Consider the following 6,000-nt stretch of genomic DNA (forward strand, 5'->3'; position numbering starts at 1 on the left):
GATCTCCATCTGTTGCAACGAAAAGTTTCTTTGATGAGGGATGAGGGCCTCGTATATAAGGATTAGTGTTTAAAACAGAATTAGGAGATATGCGTGTACACAGAGCAGGGGGAAACCGGATCACACATGTCTGCGCGAGGATTTGTATTTATATACTTGTTTGTGGAAGCATTAATCCCAAGGAAATTTACAAATGTGCTAGAACATAAGTGTACCTTGAAGACATAGACTTGGAGGAAGAAGCTAGACACCATATATATGACTCTGTTTATGAATTACCCAGAAGAGGCAAATGCATGGAGACAGAAAGTAGATAGATGTCCCTGGAGGCTGACACAAGAGGAGAAGACAAAGTCATCGTTTGGTGAATGCAATTTCATTTGGGGGCAATGGAAAAATTCTGGAGCTGAATGGTGGCGATGGTTGGGGCAGCTTAGCAGTGTACTGGTTCTTACACACCTAAAACAGTTACAGCAGTGAGCTTTATGCTATGTGTAGTTCACCGAAAAGAAACAGACGAAGGAAGAGAAAGAAAGGGGAAAAGGCGCTGGCAGAGAGAAGACAGAGAGGGCTGTATGTGGTCGGCTGCTGAATATGAAATGTGGCAGGGACTGGTTTCTGGTTGTGCCCTTAATGACCCTGGACCTCTTTCCACCCACTTTATTTCTAAGGCGCAGTTCTCAAGCGCAGGAGGCCAAGTGTTGGCTACAGTCAACAAAACAAAGTAGAGAAAACTAGAGGACGTGGTTGGGGTTGCTGCAGGTACGCCTTGCTCCTCGCCTTCAGAAACCAGCTTCCCTGTCACAGGCCTTCCAGCCTCCAGATGCACCTGCACTTGCTCTTCTCTGTCACTTTTCGCAAGCCAGTGAAGTTTGCCAGGTAGAAGCCTGGCTGCAGCTTCTTAGCATCCCGGCTGGCTGGCTTCTGGGTTCTCTGCATCTGGGCCCCGTGAGTGCTCCCTCGTGGCAGCTCGGGCTGGGGCAGAAGTAGAGCGTCCCAGCAAACTATAGCTCTGTAAGGTAGCCATGTAAGGCCTCCAGCTTTGCTTCCTAAGCACCAAGTGAATCCCCGTCTCTGCGAAGCCTGTCATTTCCTCTTCTGCTGGTAGAGGGCGCCAGAGAAGCATAAACGGGTTTTTAAGACAAGTCAGGAAGGGATCATCTTTAAAAGAAATGGCAAAATGCTCTTTCTAAGTCTGTGAAGTATTGAGTTGGAATCTTGATGGGGATTGCATTGAATCTGTAGATTGCCTTCGGCAAGATGGCCATTTTTACTATATTAATCCTGCCAATCCACGAGCATGGGAGATCTTTCCATCTTCTGAGATCTTCAATTTCCTTCTTCAGAGACTTGAAGTTCTTGTCAAACAGAGGAATGGATACAGAAATTGTTGTACATATATACAACGGAGAACTACTCAGGTATTAAAAACAATGAATTTATGAAATTCTTAGGGAAATGGATGGATCTGGAGAATATCATCCTGAGTGAGGTAACCCAATCACAAAAGAACACACATGGTATGCACTCTCTGATAAGTGGTTATTAACCCAGAAGTTCGGAATACAGGAAGAACAACCCACAAACCACAAGAAACTCAAGAAAAAGGAATACCAAAATGTGAATATTTCATTCCTTCTTAAGAGGGGGAACAAAATAGCCACGGAAGAAGTTGCAGAGACTAACTATGGAGTAGAGACTGAAGGAAGGACAAGCCAGCCTGATGCAGCTATCTCCTGAGAGGCTCTGACAGTACCTGACTAACACAGATGTAGAGGCTCACAGCCATCCATTGAACTGAGTACAGGGTCCCCAATGTAGGAGTTAGAGAAAGGACCAATGGAGCTGAAAGGTTTGCAGCCCCCTAGGACGAAAAACAATATGAACTAACTAATACCCTCAGAGCTCCTAGGGACTCAACCACCAACCAAGGAGTATATATGGTAGGATTGATTGTTCTGGCAGCATATGTATAGTAGAGGATTGCAAAATCAATCATCAATGGGAGGAGAGGCCCTTGGCCCTGTGAAGGTTCTGTGCCCCAGTGTAGGGGAATGCCAGGGCCAATAAGTGGGAGAGGGTAGGGTGGCAAGCATGGGGAGGGGGGAGCCAACGGGTGTTTGTTCTTGTTTTTGTTTGTTTGTTTGTTTGTTTGTTCCTGGGAGGGGAAACTGGGAAAAGAAAAATCATATGGCATGTAAATAAAGAAAATATCTAAAAAAAAGGAAATAAATGGATTCTCTTCTCTGTAAGACTAGTAGATAGCAACTTCCACAAAACTTATTTCAGAAAAGAATGTCAATATTGATATACAATCATTTTTCAGTCTTGTTTTTAAATTTTACACAATAAAATTTTAGATAGCTCAAGTTCCAAAGCTGCAACTTGAAGTGTTTTTAACTAAGAATACGGAGTCGGGAGGGTCTCTGCTTCATCTTCACCAAAACTGGGAGCCAAAGAATGCCTTAGGAGTCTCACAACAGTTCCACATCTTGAAAAAGTAGTTTTGGCTAGTACGAAGTTGCACTCTGTATTCGTACTTTGGGTCTCACAATAAAAAAATTCCAGTGACATAAGTCTCGTTTTTTCATATGACCAAAGGAAATAGTAACGAATGGATTTAATTTGTTTTTTTTGTTTGTTTTGTTTTGTTTTGTTTAGCTAGAACAAATTATATTTCTCCTGTACATAAGATACAGGAAAGAAATTTGTTCTTCTATTATTAATAAAAATCTGCAGTCTCCGGGAATAATGCTTCTTATCAGACCCTTATATTATTAGCTCCATGTCTTCCAGCAGAGATTCACTGTGGCCTTATGTTTCCAATGTTCAGTAACAACCTGAACCTACACCCAAGCAGAAGTCTCACTTGAGCTGCTCAAAACCGCGGGTGGAAGGTTGCACACCTAGAAGGCTGCACACCTGGTGGGCAGCACTCCTGATAGGATGCTCTAGCCTTTGACCTGGCAAGAGAGTCACATGGCTGTACGTTAGCAGTGCCAGAAGCCCAGATTAGAAGTACATATGACATCTATAGCAAGTAGAGGAAAGAGCAGCTGTTCATGAAAACACATTTGTGCTGATGGATATCATTAGGAAAAGGAGAATAAATAGTGAGTGTCGGAAACAACATACTCCAGTCTGGTCCCCAGCACTGGCGGTCAGATCTGTCTCCATTGCTGCCTGATGTGACTCTGAAAATCTGCTCAGTGTCTCTGAACCAACACCACTTAGGTCCAAGTTCAGAAAGTAACGCCTTCAACATTGCTTTGTTGTAGGATATGTTTAGTAAATGCCGTCTCTGTCAAAACCTTGACACTAACGTACTTTTGCTCAATGAATGGTCTGTGCCCTTCGTTTCTTTGATAGTAGTTAAAATAGTGTGTGGGTCAGAGGTAAAGGCTCTAACTTACCTTCTCTAAGGCCCCGAGATAGACTTTCAGAACCATTCCGTGCACTGGAATTCGATTTTAAGCTAAGTTCATTAGATTATATCAACAAACTTTGTGCATATATATCCACAAATTTGCCTTAAAAATCTATTTGGCTTTTATTGGTGATTCATAAACTGGCCATCACCCCCTCCAAAATAGATTAGATGTGTTGCTATGGCACAGAGACTGGTTTATGTAAGGCAACTAAGGCAGGAGAATGAAGAAAAGAGAAGTTCAAAAAGTATCATGAGGTTACTTTGGAAGAGTTCCGATAGAGAGGATGCAGTGATTGCTCAGCTAGGACAAAATGCCTCGCAGAATCAGCTCAAGGAAGAAAGGGCTCAGGTTTAAGGATACGGTTAATCATGGCAGGGGGCATGGTGGTGGCGCGTGAGTCATATGGCCACTGAGGTAACCAAGCAGAGAGGTGAACGCTGACAGTCACCCTGCTTTCTCCTTATTCCGTCCAGGATCAAATCCACAGCGTCATTCTGCCCACGTTCAGTGTGGGGTCTTCTGTCTTCAGTCCAACCTTCCGGATACACCCTCAAAGACTCATTCAGAAGTGTGTTATCTGGGGTCGTTTTATGTGGAGTCAAGTTGAACCTGAAGTTTACCGCCACCAAAGACTTCTCTACTACATCGACTGGCTTTAAGGCTCTACCTGATCGGTTGTTATGAGTCTCCAGTTTAGGGGTTTTTCCATTTCTTAACAGTTTCACTGATCAGGCAGGGGGTGAGGTTCAGCAGCTGAGAGCATTGGATGCTCTTACAGAGGACTCACATTCGATTCCCAGCACTCACCTAGTTTCTGTAACCCCAGTTCTGCAGGGATCTGATGACCTCTTCTGGCTTCTGAGGGCACTGCATGCACATCACGTATAGACATACATGCAGTCAAAAGACCCATACACATACAAAATTTAATTCACTTGGCTTACACAACAGATAGAACATGCAATTCCATTTTAGTTTGGCCTGCTGAAACAGTACAGGAGGAGTTCAGTCCAGAGTCCCTAGCAATGGATGTATTATTATTATTATTATTATTATTATCATCATCATCATCATCATTATTTTCTTTGTTTCTATTTTTAGGTTTTGTTCTGAGACAAGGTATTGCTCTGTAGACGAGGCTGTCTTCTTACTGTAGATCCTCCTGCCTCAGCCTCCTGAATGCTGGGACTTCAGATGTTCCTCTATATCCAGGCAACATGTTTTATCGAATCATGTAGAGGGAAATGTTTGTTATGAAGCTGATTTCCTTGAGTAAAACTCATAACTTCAAAATGAAAGTAAAATATCATATTCAATAAATTAGTACAAGCTTAAAAACTACTCTAAAAAATTCAATGTAAATGGTCAAGGATTATAAATTATAAGTTTCTGGATTTGAAATTAGGGCTTTATGTATCATACATTGAACAGTTGCCCCCGGAGGCTGGAGAGATGGCTCAGTGGTGAAGGGCACTGACTGTTTTTCCAGAGGTCCAGAGTTCAATTCCCGGCAACCACATGGTGGCTCACATGCCCTCTTCTGGTGTGTCTGAGGATAGCTACCATGTACTAGTGCATAAAATAAATAATTAAAAAAACAGATGCCCCCATCGATTCTCCTCATGAGTGACTATTGTAACTTCTAACTTTACTAAATTCAACCTAAATTGAACCTTTAAACTCGTCTTTTACCCATTCGCTTTGTGGCAGCTTTGACATTATGCTGTGATAGGCTGTTAAGAAAAATCTGAAATTAGAGGCATTTGTTTAGGGCAGTTAAGCACCTATAAAAACAGGTGAGTATATCCAAGGCCTACAAACCTAGTTAAAATATCATGGGCTCTTTCGTTAAAATGTGGTTAGAAAATTAGTGTCGGGGCGAAGTATGTCGTGTTCGACAGAACCTTCAGCAACCTGGAGATTCTTCTCAGAATAGTGATTCACTTAATTCACAGAGTTATAAATGAGAAAGTAAAGATGAGTTTGAACTTTACAAATATGCCTGGCTAGTTATCATCCTGGAGTAAAAAGAGAAAACCAGTCATGGACCTGCTAGGAAACAGTATTCTCCCCGTCCTAGTATCATGGTGACATCCTTGGCAGGAGAATCTCTGAGAATCAGCCTCACGCTACACCCCAGATAGCTCCAAAGCTTTGGATAAAGGGTTTCTGGATAGGACATTTCTATCTCCTCTTGAGCTTCAGAATTCACAAGCAAAGAAGATGCTATGTTCGCTTTGTAGTTCAGACCTCATGCAGCTTCTACGTGCACACCCATAGTGGTTTTGCTTAGGAGACCTCCAAAATACTGCCTGTTTCAGTCTCCGTTCACGCCACCCTTCCCCGGCATCCATGAGTGTTCTGGCTGCCACCGCGCTGTGCAGTGGCCTGATGAGCCCGATTCCGTTGTCTAGAATGATGCTCTTAGTAATCTTATAGTAACGGGACAAGGAGGGCCTGAGGATAAACGGATTAAACCTAGCTCTATCGGTCGGTCTTAAGCTTTAAAAAGTCTCCGATTAAAGGCACATCATCGCCGGGCGGTGGTGGCGCACGCCTTTAATCCTAG

Source organism: Mastomys coucha, unplaced genomic scaffold (genome assembly GCF_008632895.1).
Source record: "Mastomys coucha isolate ucsf_1 unplaced genomic scaffold, UCSF_Mcou_1 pScaffold9, whole genome shotgun sequence".
NCBI classification, from domain to species: Eukaryota; Metazoa; Chordata; class Mammalia; order Rodentia; family Muridae; genus Mastomys; species Mastomys coucha.